A 17413-nucleotide genomic window follows, 5' to 3' on the forward strand; every position below is an offset into this window, starting at 1 on the left:
TTGGAGCATCGAGGTACAATTATCACCTGGAATGTATTCTGAATTCTATCAGAGATTCTTTCCAGTGTCGTACAGGAAGGATAAGGGAGCAGAATTTGCGAATTTGAGATAGGGTCAGCTGAACATCGAGGAATATGTGGCCAAGTTCTCTACACTGCTACGATTTGCTCCACATGTGGCCGAGAATGACGAAGCTGTTGCTGATCAGTTCATTAATGGCCTGAATCCGGAAATCTTTACCTTGGTGAATACCGGGAGACCGAATAATTTTATGATACTTTGAACAGAGCCAAGGGAGCCAAAGCCGGTCTGATGAGATAGAAGAAAGCTTCGTTTGTGCCTCCAGCACCGAGACCACAGCAACCACCTCCCCGGTTTGAGAGTGGCAGCAGCAGTGGAGGAAAGAAAGATTTCCTGAAAGCCAAAGGGAAGCAGTTTAAGAGATCTGGAAGCAGTTCATCCAGTTCTAGTGGCTCGAGACAGACCGGTCAGGGCCAGAGTTATACAGGACCTTATTGCAGCACTTGTGGAGGGAAGCATTCCACAGAGCAGTGCCGAGGAGTGTTCGGCAGTTGCCGTATTTGTAGGCAGCAGGGACATTTTGCTAGAGTCTGCCTCCAGAGAGATTCTCAGAGATCACAGGGTGCCGAATCATCTGGATCAGCGGCACAGACCGATAGACGATCAGCTGTTGTTCATTCATTCCAGCCAACACCATCTCAGTCACAGCAGAGGCCAGGAGGTAGCCAGACAGTGAGCCAGCCTTCTAGACAGCAGGCCAGAGTATTTGCTTTGACAGAGGAGCAAGCTCAGGAGGCACCTGACGATGTTGTTGCAGGTAACTGTTTTATTTCTGGTTATCCTGCATATGTATTGATAGATACTGGTGCATCGCATACATTTATATCTGAGAGATTTGCCTTGATGCATTCATTTCCTGTTGAGTCATTATCTGCTGTAGTGTCTGTCTCTTCTCCTTTGGGGACATGTTTGATATCAGTGAAATCTGTTAAATATTGTATACTACAGTATGATGAGCATGAGATTGAGTTAGACTGTATTGTGCTTGGGCTGTCTGATTTTGACTGTATTATCGGTATCGATATGTTAACCAAGTACAGAGCTACTGTTGATTGTTTCCACAAGATTGTGAGATTCAGACCGGATATGGCTGATGAGTGAAAATTCTACGGTAAGGGTTCTCGATCTATAATTCCTTTGATATTCGTATTGTCTATGACTCGATTGTTACAGAAAGAAGCGGAGGTATTCCTTGTCTATTCAGTTGATTTACTGAAATCGAGTCCATCATTGGCTGATTTGCCACTGGTGTGTGAGTTCGCTGATGTCTTCCCAGATGATATTCCTGGTTTGCCTCCGATTCGAGAGATAGACTTCAGTATTGAGTTGATGTCATGTACAGTTCGATTTCGAGGGCTCCGTACAGAATGGCACCGATTGAGTTGAAAGAACAGTTGGAGGATTTACTGGCCAAGGAGTATATCAGACCGAGTGTGTCTCCTTGGGGTGCTCCAGTACTGTTTGTGAGGAAGAAAGACGGTTCGATGAGACTCTGTATCGATTACCGGCAATTGAACAAAGAAACGGTAAAGAATAAATATCCCTTGCCTCGCATTGATGATTTGTTTTATCAGTTGCAGGGTTCATCTGTATATTCCAAGATCGATCTGAGATCTGGATACCATCAGCTGAGAGTCAGAGACTCTGATATCTCAAAGACAGCATTTAGAACCAGGTATGGACACTATGAATTTATTGTCATGCCATTTGGTTTGACGAATGCACCGGCTGTATTTATGGGGTTGATGAACCGTATCTTTCAGAGATATCTTGATGACTTCGTTATTATATTCATTGATGATATATTTATTTATTCGAAGAATATGATTGAACATGCTGAGCATTTGAGAATCGTATTGAAAATTGTGAGGGCTGAGAAACTGTATGCTAAACTGTCAAAATGCGAGTTTTTGTTGAGACAGGTTGTATTTCTGGGTCACATCATATCCGGAGATGGTATATCAGTTGATCCTAGCAAGGTTGAGGCCGTGATCAGTTGGCCGAGACCGACTTCAGTACCCGAGATTCGCAGTTTTATGTGTTTTGCAGGATATTACTGGCGATTTATTAAAGATTTTTCTAGCATTGCCAAGCCAATTACTCAGTTGACTCAGAAGAATGCTCCATTTTTTTGGTCTGAAGAATGTGAGACCAGCTTTCTTGAATTAAAGAAAAGACTGACCAGTGCACCGATCTTGACGATTCCATCAGGTACTGGTGATTTTGTAGTTTATTGTAATGGATCTCACCGAGGATTGGGTTGTGTTATGATGCAGCGAGGACATGTTATTGCTTATGCCTCGAGACAGCTGAAGCCACATGAGACTCGTTACCCAATTCATGATCTTGAATTGGCTGCCATTGTATTTGCTTTGAAGATATGGCGACACTACCTTTATGGTGAAAATTTTGAAATTTATTCTGATCACAAGAGCCTGAAGTATCAGTTTTCACAATCCGAGTTGAATTTGAGACAGCGAAGATGGCTTGATTTACTGAAAGATTTTGATTGATGAAATCAAATATTATCCAGGAAAATCCAATGCAGCAGCTGATGCACTGAGTAGGAAGGTATGTTCTTATCCCTATCGACGATCGGTGTTTCGAATTTGATTGAAGATTGCTGTTTGTCTGGATTAGCTTTTGAAACAGATCGTCAGCCTCTGAGATTATGTACTATTCGAGCGGAACCAGAACTGATATTGAGAATAAAAAAGGCACAGAACGTTGATCAGAATGTGCAGAATTCGATTGCTATGGTCAGAGCTGGACATCAATCAGAATATCAATTGTTGTGCCGAATATACCAGATTTGAGACAGCGGATACTAGCAGAAGCGCACAGCAGTCGTTTTAGCATCCATCCTGGTGGCAGAAAAATGTATAATGATTTGAAGACACGGTATTGGTGGAAACAGATGAAATCTGATGTTACTGAATTTGTAGCCAAGTGTCTGAATTGCCAACAAGTGAAAGCAGAAAGAAAGAAACCAGGAGGATTGTTACAGAGTTTGTCTATTTCTGAATGGAAATGGGATCACATTTCCATGGATTTTGTGACGCAGTTACCGAGATCCTCCAGAGGTTGTGATGCGATTTGGATCGTGATTGATCGATTGACCAAATCTGCATGCTTTATTCCATACAAGATGACATACAGACATGACCAGATGGCCGATATTTATGTCAGAGAAGTGGTCAGATTGCACGGAGTGCCGAATTCGATTGTTTCCGACCGTGATCCTCGGTTTACTTCACACTTCTGGCAGAGTTTGCAGCAGGCTCTAGGTACGAAGTTACATCTGAGTACCGCATATCATCCCCAGATCGACGGACAGTCAGAGCAGACTATCCAGACATTAGAAGATATGATTAGAGCTGTAGTGCTTGATTTTAGCACTAATTGGCAAGATGCATTGCCTCTTTGTGAGTTTTCGTACAACAACATCTATCAGACGAGTATTGAGATGGCTCCTTTTGAGGTGTTGTACGGTAAGAAATGCAGATCCTCTCTGTATTGGGATGATATCTCTGAGGTTCCTGAGATTGGACCTGACATGATCAGAGATATGACTGAAAATGTAAAGCTGATACAGAAAAAAATGAAGGCAGCTCAAGATAGACAAAACAAATATGCCAACATCAGACGACGACCGTGGGTATTTGAGGCAGATGACCGAGTATTTTTGAAGATTTCACCTTTCGGAGGAGTTGTCAGATTTGGCAAGAAAGGGAAGCTGTCTCCACGATATATTGGGCCATATGAGATTCTCGAGAAGATAGGAGATCGTGCCTATCGACTCGCCTTACCGCCTTCATTATCGGGGATACATGATGTCTTTCATGTATCTATGTTGCGGAAATATCTCCCTGATGATTATCACATTATTCAGCTAGACGAGCCAGAACTTGATGAAAGTCTAAGTTATGTCGAAAAACCAATCCAGATTATCGATCATAAGGAAAAGCAGCTCAGAACGAAGACAATTCCTCTTGTGAAAGTTCAATGGACTCGTCATGGCACTGTAGAGGCCACCTGGGAGACTGAATCGGACATGAGGCAGGAGTTCCCAGAGTTATTTCGATGATGTGAGTCTTCTGTTTAGTTTTTGTTATACATTTTTTTTTCTGATATGATTTGATTGCATGTGATTTCGGGGACGAAATTATGTCTTAGATGGGGAGAATTGTAATGCCTAGAAATTATGTTACGGTAATTTGAGATTAATTATCGATAAAGTGATTTGATTATAGCCGGATCACTACTAAAATGGAATTGGAATAGCATGAGTATGCTTGCTGCGTGACCAGTAGGTCTCGCGCATATGCGTGGCATGAGGGCGCGCATATGCGCGAGCTACACAGGAAGCTTAAGTGCGGAACAGAACCTTGCGCGCACATGCGCGGCAGAGCGCGCGCATATGCGCGATGAGTCCAGTGGCCTATGATCCATTTCCAGAGAAGTAGGCGCACATGCGCGATGGGGAGCGCGCGCATGCACGAGATGTCCAATAGCCAAAATCGATTTCCAGAGCATGTCGCGCACATGCGCAGGAGGTTGCACGCGCATATGCGCGAGCTGCCGAGGGGCTGAGATGCGAGAACAGAACTTTGCGCGCACATGCGCGGGATTGAAGTCGCGCATAAGCGCGAAAGGCTTTGGACAAAATTCGAGATTGACACGTAGCAAGTTGCATGCAATATATATAAATCAAGTTCATTCTTTGAAGCATTCAGAAAAAGGAAGAAATGGAAGTCAGGAGAAAACTTTGATTCTTGATATTAGAATTCAAGTTACGAGGAATCCGTCCGTCAGAATTTGAATCCGACTTCAGTACTGTATTCCTATCGACGCAGGCTACAACTGGACGTAAGTTTTGTTACGTTTTGTTAAGATTTGAAATTATGATATTGCTGAAATCGAATATGATTCATATATGGTGTTTCTGATATGTTAGACATCGTATAATCGCAGTCAGATTGAGAAACAGATTGATTAGGGAATTGTTATGGTTTTTCAGATTATATTGATTGATATTGGACAAATTTGAATTATGAATTGATTACAGATTGTGTTGGATATCAGTTATAGATTGTAATTATTATCTGTTGATATTGTATTGACGGGGATATTCAGATTGTTCCGTGATACCGTTGGTTTTGAGTTAAATCCAGATTGATCAGATTGGTATTGATTTGAGCAGTATATTGATATGGGATTATTGATATTGTCATTGCCAGATTGAGTGTTGACAGACTTTGAATTCCAGACGGGAACGACATCAGAACTGCAATAAAAGAAAGGTATAAGTCAATGTGGTACCGGGAGAACGACTCGAGTAGGATATACTTGAGTTTCCCTAAATCACATACTTATTGTTATTATGTACATTGATTTGAATTGATATGCTTGTTCTATTGATTTATAGAAAGCATATATTAGACGAGTATTAGACGAGTGATCTTGTTACATAAGTGCTGATAGTGATGGAATCGTCACTGGCACATTGCACATTGCACATTGTCACAAGATAGTGAGTTGGCGATAGTGCCAAAGTCTGTGACGGATAGGTCAAGACACCGGATGTTCGGTTATATCAAAGTGGATAGAGTTGGAGTTTCTTCTATTACTGATGTTCGATATGGAATACCAACGTCTGGAAACCGGGATCCCTAGACTAGGATTGAGTCTAGTCTGAGACATGGAGTCACGAGTCTGATTGACGATTTTATATTGAGTTATGTTTCCGGATTTTGATACATGTTATTGATATCTGGTACATGCATGTACATTGTTTATATAATTGCATGTTTCGTTGATTTATACTGGGATGTATTTCTCACCGGAGTTATCCGGCTGTTGTCGTGTTTGTATGTGTGCATGGCAACAGGTGGGACAGGATCAGGGTCGAGGAGATGATGAGAGATCGTGATTAGAGTGGAGACTACGTACTTTGACGTTGCTGTAGATAGGATTCAGCACTTGATATTTAGTTGCTGAACCTTAGTTTAAATTTGATGTTTGTTGTACAAGACTTGTACTTTTATATTGATATTTATATTAGATTGAATACCACTACGTTCCGCAATTTAAAAAAAAAATTAGACCCTCTTTATTGTAATTGATTAAATTGTCCCAATGATGATTAAGTATATGATTAGCGTCCGGGTCCCCACATGTGTGCTTTAGTTGGGGTTGCGGCCCAAGAAGATGAGGAATAATTGCAGCTTATGCACCCAATTGATGATGCAAGTTGGAAGAGTAAACTTGATAACAGGCTCGCAGACATTCTGGAGGATGAACAATTTGGAGTGGGATCCATCTCTCATGAACGACTTCCACTGCTACCTATCCAGCGACGACGTGTGCCATTGGTGACCGAGATGATGAGTTTTGTGCTTGGGCTCACTCCCAGACACAATATGAGTGTACTAACATTGCTTATCAATCCCACCACCATCGGGATTTCCCCCTCCATTTTAGTTTCAATACACTTTTCAACGGGACCATGAGGAAGTAGTGCCACCACAAGACATGGAGGAGGACGAGGATCATTGAGGGGAGTGTTCCTTTTCTTTTTCCCATTTCTGATATTTTGTATCTCATTGCATGTCCTTTTGTTGTTTTATTTTATTCCATTTTGATTGTTTTGCATGTAGTCCATTTTGTGCCATGCCACATTGCACAACTTTATTAATGGGGGTTGGTTGTTGGTTACATTGGTTTGGTGAGGTTATTTATTTCGTTTTAGTTTCGTATTCGCAGTGATGCTACTGAATTTATGAATATCGATAGAGTTTGATTGTGCATAACGATAGCAATATTAATCATGCAGAACCAAGAAGTGTTCACAATATTAGAAATGAGTAAGAAATACAAGAAATATGTTAAACAAAATATTAGACCAAACATAATAACTAGATTTTGAATAAACTTATATCATACCTCTCCTTCTACATGTAAATGAGTTTATATCATACGAGGTTATATTCTCTCGTTTCTTACTCAGCTTTTGGAGAGGAACTCTCTCCTTCTTGCTTCAAGAAACTACTCAAGATGGAATACCATGTGCTTGCTGATATTGTTGCAAAATCACTATTGCTCAAAGACGGTACTTTTGAAAAACTGACCAAGGAGAAATTTCAAGTGATGCTGGCCATCACCTCTGAATTTAAAGTGGATTGGAGTGCATTCATGTTTAGAATTCTGAAGCATATGGTTCTGAGGAAGAGTTTTGGATTTGCTGTTCAGATCAGCAAAATGCTTAAGGATGCTGATTTTCCTTTTATTACTGATTAGGACGCTTCTTTTGTAACAATGGTCGATGCTGATAATGTACTCGCCCTGAGGCCAAAGCCAACTGTGGCAGAATTTGTTGATCTAAAAAGGGAGATTGGAGATGCTCAGACTGAGGTACAAGGACCTCAGAAGAAGATCAAAAGAAAAAGAGTGGTTATCTCCACTAATTCTGATAAAACAGTTTCTGAGGAGTCTGCTGCTCCTACTCAAGCATCTGTCCCTGCCACCCCCGGCAAGAAGAAGGCTCGCACGGTGCTTCGCATTAAGAAAACAGCAGCAATTGCTGATTTTTACACTGTCCCGTTGAGACAAGTGTTTCTAGAAGCCACGTCTTCTTTTTTAGTTTCTGCTCCTGTCACTAAACAAGCAGTCACTTCTGCTACCACCTCTTCTACTGCTCCAACCTTCAGACCCTCGTCTGAAGTTGTTATTCATGAATCAACTGCAGGGTCTTCTCCTTTTCGACCCGTGTTGCCTGCCTCATTTTCAGATAAAGAAAAGGAAAACTCGTTGCAGAACCACAACTAATAAATAGAGTGGATGAAGCTGACAGAGTGGCTGTTCAGTGCTCTGTCTGTATCTATACGATCCTGATTTCGTTTACTGCTCTATAATTGTTGTTTTCATATTTCAAATTTTAGCATTTTAGCTAACATATGCTTGTGCTCAAATGAACAAATTTGGGCCACTAGCCTTCAGATCAGTCGGTATGGTATGTCGTAATGTATCGAGACATCTCGAGTTCGAGATTTACCTATCACTCCCACTTATAATAAAAAAATGAACAAATTTGATCTCATGAACATGAATTATGGATTTTTTTTCCAATTAAAGACCAAGTAAAATTATAAATAATAACCTTGAAACAAAATTTAGAGATGAAGTATAGCAATCCCCTTACAGAGAGATACGAAATGAGGAGAATGTAGAAATTTTAGTGATCTTGCATCCTTGTAAAGATAAAGTCAAATTGTGAATAGTAATATTTAAGGAAAAGCTAAACTCGGCAGTTGTTTGTCACTATTCACATTGAAAAAAAAAATGGAAAGAAATATTAAGTTTTGAATCTATTCGGGTTTAAAACGCTTTACCGTTTAGCTATTAAGTAATTAAATCGAAAGGCTCGGGTTTACGCCTAAGAAAAATATTAGAAGTCAAATTTAAGCTTTTATGATTATTCGGATAGGCTCGAGTCAATAAAATTAAGAAAAAGTCAAAATTGGGAAGTTCGAGGTCCAAGGATAAAATGGTCATTTTACGTCCCTGATAGTTTTAAGGTCTGGCAATGTCCCGAATAATCATAATACATGCTAAACAATATTTTAAAATGTTTATGATAAAAATGTGATTTGTTTATGATATATGCAAATGTTTTACGATTTTTCCTGCAAAATGCTATTTTACGATTTTTGAAACAAAACAATATTTTAACTGTAACATCTACTAATTTAAAATACTAATAGAAATAATTTTTTTTGAAAGCTAATACACGAAAATCCCATTTAAATACATGCATGCAGGACTGTTGAAAAATATGCCTTCTAACAATAACCATAAACAATCGCCCAATAAAATACTGTAGTTTAAAAATTTGCCAACACGAGCATCAATAATGTACGTAAAAATAAAACAAGTAAAAATCCTGGAAAGACAACAACATATCATAATGAACGTATAAACTGACCATGTATACTCAAAACTCATAAAAACGTGATGTGCGGAAAAAAATATGGTCCTCGGGTCCTGTGCGCACATCCAGCCCTGCCTACTCAGAATTCGGCATCTCCAGCCTCCTCATCGATATGCTCACCTACATAATTCACACCTAGTGAGTCTAAAGACTCAAACACCTGAATCGTTAATAACAAATACATATACATAACATGCAACAGTGAAAAGTAAGTAATAAAAATACGGTTCATGATCTTTAAAGCGTAAACATAAACATAATAAAGCATACGTGTCAAAACATATCTCACGTAACATCATATACGTGTTCATTTCTTTTAATTGAATTTCTTTCATTAGTTGTGACTTTCGTATCATCATGTCAGTCGATGGATTAATCTACGTGTAACCATGGTACCCTGCGGCGAGAACATCAGCAACAGCATTACCCGTCCACTGAACCCTAGTCTTACATGTCATCGTGTCATTGTGTTAATCACAACCAAATCTCATCCTTCAAAACATGACATCATATCACTCATTTGATAAAATCATTCATATACGTAAATTTTTCTTAAGATCAAGCATACACGTATTTTCATAATTTCATAAAAATCATATATGTGATACATAACACTAAAAAAAATGATAAATTTGTGTTCAAGGTGCTGCCAGGACTAAAAACTCGACTCGCGTGCAAAATGACCATTTTTCCCCTGAAAACCCAAAATGACCATTTTACCCCTGAACCTCAAAATTTCGATCCGAAGCTTACCATACTCCTTAAAACACCTCAAAAAATATTTAAAAGTTTTTTCTAGACATAAACTCGAGCTTATGAAAAAACTTAATCGATGCGTTTTAAAACTTGGACCGGGGTCCCGAGGACCATATAAACTGAAACGAAATAAATAACCTCAAACTCTATCGATATAAAATTCATACACGTGTACGACCATAGTAAACTTATGATTCAAACATAATAACTAGATTTTGAACACATTACCAAATGAGATTAAACTTATGATTCAAAATGAATTTTCAGTAGCAACTTTCATGATGGAACCGGTGGTCCGGAGACCCCTTCAGTAAAGGGAAGCGCGCGAAGGGACAAGGGTCGGATCATTATTGCCAATCAGACGAAGAATACTTGGCCGTCTGCCTTGTTATGCTCGCACGCAGCGGCGCTGCCACTACCACCTCCTCCGCCGCCCTTCCTGAGTCACCTAGAAGTCAAAGGCGAGAACTTGCCCACCGACAGTACTATCGCCACCGCCTCGAAACCGACAGAACAGTCTTCTGCTAAGGCGGCGACGGCCCAGAACCAGTCTTACTGGTGCAGTGTTTGCAGTAAATCTTTTCCGTCGTACCAAGCCCTGGGTGGACACAAAGCCAGCCACCGCATCAAACCACCGGCCGCCACCACCTCCTCCTCCGACGGCAATCTATCAACCTCGGCCTCCATCCCGGCGTCGAACGTATCACCTCTAAACCCAACTGGAAGGCTTCACGCGTGCTCCATATGTCACAAGACCTTCCCCACCGGCCAGGCTCTCGGTGGCCACAAACGCAGGCACTACGAAGGCAAAATTGGCAATGCCGCCTCCAAGAATACCGCCGGCTCAAAAAGCGTCAGCGTCTCAAGCGTCTCAAGTGACATGACTACTTCTCACGACGACGGAGACAGCACGGCAGCCCGCCGGAATTTTGACTTAAACCTCCCGCCATCTCTGGGACTCGAGTTGAACTTGATGATTGGTCTTGGAGAAGTAGAAAGCTCCGTATAATTAATCATCTGTTATTGTTAAGAAAATATACGTAATAAACTTAGATTCATTTGAGTTTACTTCTAATATTACGTACTTGTTATTTTCATCGATTGAATTTGAAAAGAATTCATTACACTTGTAAATGACAATTGATTGATTCTCTTTTTTCTTTGAAAAATTTGTCACCATTATACTTATAATTTATATAAATACATTTTCTCAAGTTTTTAAGATGTAAATTCGAATTCAATTATTATTTTAAATTTCATCACATCTAAGATAAATATCATCTCAATTACATTAATATAAATAAATGTATTCATTTGTGGTCAATCGGTCAACCCAATTAACTGTTCAAACAAGTCCTTGCAAGGACTGGAGTTGCATACTTGAATTATTTCTCAAACCAATTATTCGACAGTAAGGTCGTTTGTGAGATGGTTTTATGAATTTTTATCTGTGAGACAGGTCAACTCTATAAGTAATACATTTTTATAGATGACCCGAATAAAATATCTCACAGAATACGATTCGTGAGACCGTTTAACATAAATTTTTGCGCTTAATTAATAACTTTCGATTTCTTAAAATTTTCCTGAATTTTGTAATATAGGTATATATGCGAAATCTTTATTTCAGCCGACGCAAAATACAATTTCATGTATATACCAACGTATATAATTAAAGGATAAAGGAATATTATTGGATCATAATACTTAATACAGAAAATAAAATTAATAAATAGTATAAAAATTCCATATAATTATATGGTAAAAACTTGTGTGAGACGGTCTCACATGTCTTAATTTGTGAGACCTATCTCTTATTTGGGTCATCCATGAAAAAATATTAGTTTTTATGTTAAGAGTATTACTTTTTATTGTGAATATTAGTATGATTGACTTATCTCACAAATAAAGAGTCGTTGTCTCACAACAGACCTACTCTAATTATATAACCACTTAAAAAAAATTTTGAGATCCACTTGCATGCCAAACAAATCATACAATCTCCCACGTTAGCCAGATAGTTTGTTATAATTTTAATGAAAAATAATATAACAGTCGTAAATTTTATCATCATAAAGAAAATAAAAAATCATGATCTTCTTTTTGCTTGCTTATCTACTAATACTTAAAGCACGCAATTCCGTTAGATGGCCAGTTTCCTCCCGGTTCCCGGTAATACCAACTACAGGTGTCTTTTACAACACAGTTTGGTAGCCCCAAAACCACGTGTGTTGCTTTCTTCTCTCCACCTCACTCTTGACCTCCCGGTTACAACAGCTTTATGTATCTCCTCATTTCTCCTCTCCCCCTTTTACCCCTTTCGTTGGATTTTGGCTTCCCCCATCTCAGGTACCAGCGTCCAAACCCTTTTCCCTTTTTGTTTGGTTTCTCCTTTCGCCAACTCTTCGGTATCGCCGCTGCTGTTTCTCCTCTCGACTTCTACGAATTGGTGGGACTCTTACGGCTCTTCGGCATGCTCTTTTCTCCTTCTGTCTTGTGCGCCTCCCTTTTACAGCTACGGCTTCTTCGGTCGGCCATCTTCTTTTCCTTCTGTAACATTGTTTACTTCTCTCTCTGACATACTTCTTCTCCTCCTCAGGTTGCCTTGGCCTCCGTCTCTGCTGATCGTGACCAAATATTGTGGCAGTACTATGTCTTCTGGTGTAGCTTACTGAATTATCTTCTTTTTTTTTGTTCATTGACATAAGGCCTCATCAGATCCGTACACTGTGGTTCACAAGACTTGAGGCGAAATGTTGAAAAAAAAATCTTGTTATGATAAATAATGGTAAAGCTCACTTTTCAAATTAAAATAACCAAATAATAGATATAAGGAAAATATAATTTACGAGTTATATATTTATCTTTTTGTGATTTTTTTTTTGTGCGTCACAACATCAACATGACTCTAACGTAATGCAGTATTATATGAATAATTATATTGGAAAAAGATTGAAATTAAGCAAAAATGGTAAGATATGTTGCTAAAATTGAAATTTATCAATATAAACTATCCAAATACAAAATGATAAATATAATGAATCAATATTGTAAAAATATATGATTTATTTTAAATAATAAATATAATATTTTATTCAAGAAAATAAAAATAAAGATATGTAAAATAGGTAAGTATCATAATTTTTTGTGTTTTATTTTTTGAAATGTGTCCAACTACATAAATTTAAGAAAAGAGGTCAAATAATCGACAAGTAAAATATAAAAGTTTAACACACGAGTTGACACAAGATAAAATAATAAATATATTGGACAAACATTACCATTTTATGCATACAAAATTTTTAAAAATTTAATTAATGAGCCGTGTAGTTTTATTGTTTGGGCTCTACATAATTTGATTAAATCATCAATGAACACAATCATCATATTTAATCATGTTTTCAATGGGTCAATGCCCAATTTTTTTTTAAATGTTCAATGCACATACTATTTAGGTGCAGACCTCAACAACATGAGATTTTTTTTTGGGCCCCTGTGATGGTCAGGCCCTGAGGCGATGGCCTCTCTCGCCTCGCAATAGGTACGGCTCTGGGCCTCATAAGTTCAATTGTTATCTGATTATATTAACTGGAGATATTGTCGATATTTAAGCTAGGTTTGCCAGAATAACACTAGGTATGCTGGATCACGTGCTGCTAAACTAAACAAAGCTCATAACCCACTTGTAGCTTGAATGCATTCTTAAAAAGTTTATGTATATACCGGTGTTTCAATTGATCGAGAGACTCGAACCACAGCTGGGATTATGCTCGGTTCTTTGATTCCTTACATTGCTGTGGAGCTGGTTAATGTTTTCAAATACTTATTTGCAAACCATTTGTTGACCTTAATAGCACTTTTAGTCGCAGTCTTTTCATTGCTTTCATATTTTCTTTGTCAGGTATTCTGAGTTTATTTATGGCTTATATTTTTGTCAGTAGTACGTGAGATGATTTTACTTCTAACATGTTTAAATTTTGTATTCTTGTTTAGATTTTGAACCCCTGGATTCAAGAAAGAAGTTTAGACTACTCGAAGTATGAAATTCTGAGGGCTGGATTTCTGAAACACGTGCAACGGCTAGGAAATATCGTGAATGAAGACGGGAAACTCAACACTTCTGTCATAAATAAGTAACATAAATGAAGCTGAAACATTATTCATGAAATAGTTTTAGTGTTATAACTGAATTTGCCATTTGTGTGGTTTTTTTTTTTTAATGTGCAGATTATTCTCGGAAACAGATAAAGATAAGAGTCAAAGTATAACAAAAACTGAGATAGAAAAGCTGGTTCTTGACATCATGGAAAGTGGGAAAAATAAAAATTGATAACAAATATGCAGTATCTGAGATTATGAAAACATTTGATTTCGATAGTGACATGAGAATTAATGAGCATGAATTCATCGACGGATGCAAGAAATGGATTGATGAAACCAGTTCATCAGAACATGGCGATAAGGCATGATGATAAAAATGTCGGGTTTAGACAATCGTAGTTTAAAATATTTGAGTTATACACATCACAGCAAAATATGTCTTGTTTTGGTTTTTAGCAAGCACCCACTCCTTCACCTAACGAATAACCTGAAATATTTGTGCCCACCTCTCAATTTGCAGATCGTGTGGAAACAAGAAGTGCATGACAAATGTGCATTTATGAAATCAGTAATCAAAGTTTGTTTGGCATTGTTGTCCTGCCTTTCCTTGGAGAACCTCTAACGGAGAGTATTCTTGGATTGTCGTTTTCCATGAATTTACCATCTTTCTGCATAGCATTCGTGATAGTTGCATTGGCCATGAATGCAAGAGCTCTAATAGCAGCAATCTTACCCGCCAGCCGTAAGAGTGAAAGATCTGCTTCTTTAACATTTTCGGAGGTATATATATAACCAAAAAATCCTCTACAAATTAAATTTAGCATCATTAATCTGTTCTATGAATTGGGATGATGCAGATTTATGGCGGAGTTATCACGAACAACCTTTCAGGATTGACAACACTGTTGGCTATTGTATATGCCAAAGATTTAACGTGGAATTATTCGGCAGAAGTGCTAACTATTTTTGTGGTGTGTGCTATTATAGGCATCATGACTTGCACACGCACCACTTATCCTCTATGGACTTGCTTATTAGCATTTTTGCTTTATCCCTTCTCCTTAGGATTGTTCTGTTTTGCGCAGTTTTCTGGAGCTGGAAATAACCTTTTGTGTTTTGTCCTTTGTTTTTTAAAGGATAATTAGCATATGATATACGAATGAAAAAATAATATATTATTTACAGAGAAATTGAATCGGACTCCTACTGGATTGAAAATAAATATATGCCGATTTCTTTTTAATTTTTATTGTAGAACCCGAAAATTTGACTACGTATAAGTCATGCATAATTCTAGTATTTAAATTAAAATGATTTTTATTGCATGAGAATTTAAATTCTTTTCTTTAAATTTATTTACTTATTTTATGCAGTAGTTTAATTGCTATCTTTTCAGTTAATTAATTGAGGCCGGACTGGAGTTGGAGTAAAAAGATAAATTTTGATATTTAGAAAATATTGCTAGAATTTATTTAAGTTAAATAATAAGCTAATTTATTGTAAAAGAAGGTTTAAGGAATTATTTAAATAATTTGAAATAAGTAGTAAATATAGTTCAATAATTAATTCCTTAATTCCCTAAAATATTTAATAGGTAGATAAAACACTAGAGATTTAAAAATACAACATTTAAGAAAATTTTCCCTCCATTTTCATTATAATTTTCGGCCCCTCTTCATTTAATTTAAGAATTTGTTGTCAATCCAATTATTTAATTATCTTTCCTTATTCATTTTCTTGGGAGATAATTCTATCACACTTAATCTTCAATAATTAATATTTAAGCAATTTCCCTACCCTATTTTTATTTATGAAAATCGGCCATCCCATATTTTAAAAGATTTTATTAGTTGGGCAATTTGTTTTCTAATTATCTTACCTCAACTTTTTCTAGATAGATATCCTCCCCAACTTTTAAATCACTACCAAATAAATTAATTACACAATATTCCTACCCAAATCTTAGTTGATGGAAATCGATCACCCCTCTCCCCTCATTTAAAAGATTTAAATTAGTTAACAACTCAATTCCTTGATCTCCTTCCTTATCTATTTTTTTGGAGATAAATCCCTCACCTTTTTAATTCCCCAATAATTATTAATTAAGCATTATCCCACCTCATTTTGGTATGATAAAAATCGGCCCTCCTTTAAGTTTGAAAGATTTTATTAGTTGGCAATTCATTTCTTAATTATCTTTCCCTTAATCTTTTTCTAGGTAGATATTCTCCCTACTTTAATCACCATCAATTAATTAATTAAACAATGTTCCTCCATTGATCCTAGACCATAAAATCGACCAAATGCACCCTCATCCACCCCAAATATCTTTTGATATCAATCTCTTAACAAACTCATAGATAGCAAGATTTATTCTTCCTTTTATCTTGCAAATTCCCATCTTTCATCTAACCATTCCCTCCCCCTCCTCTTCACCGAAAATCTGAGAGAAAATCAGAGGAAATTCAGTGTAAAAATCGTGAGAAAACCGTGAGGAATTAAGAGAGAAAATCGAGTTGCAAGAAAGAAAGAAAAGAACTCTGTCTCCTCCGCGTCGTCATATCGATTTGTTTTCGTATCAAACAAATCTAAGGCATGTATATGTTTTTATCCACTCCTCAATCAAGTTATATACTGATTTTTAACATCTCATGTGCATGATTTTTAACCATAAAAACCGAAATACATGACAGCAATTTTCTAAGCATGTACAGAATTTTCTTGCCTTCCTTGTGCACTTCACGTTTCTGCTTGGTTTTGATGGTTCCAGGGGTTGGCTCACGTCCAGGCTTTCTAGGCTGCATCTAGGATGGATAAAGGGTGTGTTAGGAAGGGATACGTCCATTGGTAGCAGCCCTTTTCCCCCCTTGTACCACGTTTGACAGCAACTCCCCCAAGCTTGCCATTCGAGTCTCGGTTTTCATTGCTTGCTGTCAAAGAGGATGTTTCTGATCTTGGCTGCCCTAGGGGCTATAGCCATGGTTAGAACATCACCTTGGCATGTCTAGGACGTGACCAAGATTTCCCTTTCATGGCTTGGTTCACGTCCCAATCGGTTTTTAAAAATAAACAAGAACAGCCCCATCGGTCTTTGAAAATTCTGGATGTTTGTGTGCGTTGAGTTTCGAGTTCTAGAGTGTTTTGTGAATCTTGGTTGGCTTCTAGCCCTTAAACACGGTTCATACAATACCTCTTGATGTCTAGATCATTCCATGGACTATCAAATGGCCACTGGAATGACAAGGAACAACAAACGAAGTAGTACACCCCACGCACGCAAGGGTGCTTCTCGAATTGTGGCTGGCCTAGGGCCCTTAGCCATGGTTCAAATCATTCCTTAGGGTGTTGGTAATAGCCTCTGGTTGGTGGTTCAAGCCCCAATGGCCGGTAGTCTCGAAAACGACACACGAATTCGAAGGCACAGCTGCTGTAATTTTTGACAGCAAGCGTGCTGCGGTTCAGAGGCGTGTTCCGGGTTCTTGGTTG

At 37.9% G+C, this 17413-nt stretch overlaps 1 pseudogene; it reads left to right on the forward strand.

Moving 5' to 3' along the window:
- The first annotated feature begins 13230 nt into the window (after positions 1-13230).
- On the forward strand, positions 13231-15117 carry LOC142550649 (sodium/calcium exchanger NCL1-like; annotated as a pseudogene).
- The last annotated feature ends 2296 nt before the right edge of the window (positions 15118-17413 follow it).

This window comes from Primulina tabacum, chromosome 7 (genome assembly GCF_025594145.1).
Source record: "Primulina tabacum isolate GXHZ01 chromosome 7, ASM2559414v2, whole genome shotgun sequence".
In the NCBI taxonomy this organism is placed as follows: Eukaryota; Viridiplantae; Streptophyta; class Magnoliopsida; order Lamiales; family Gesneriaceae; genus Primulina; species Primulina tabacum.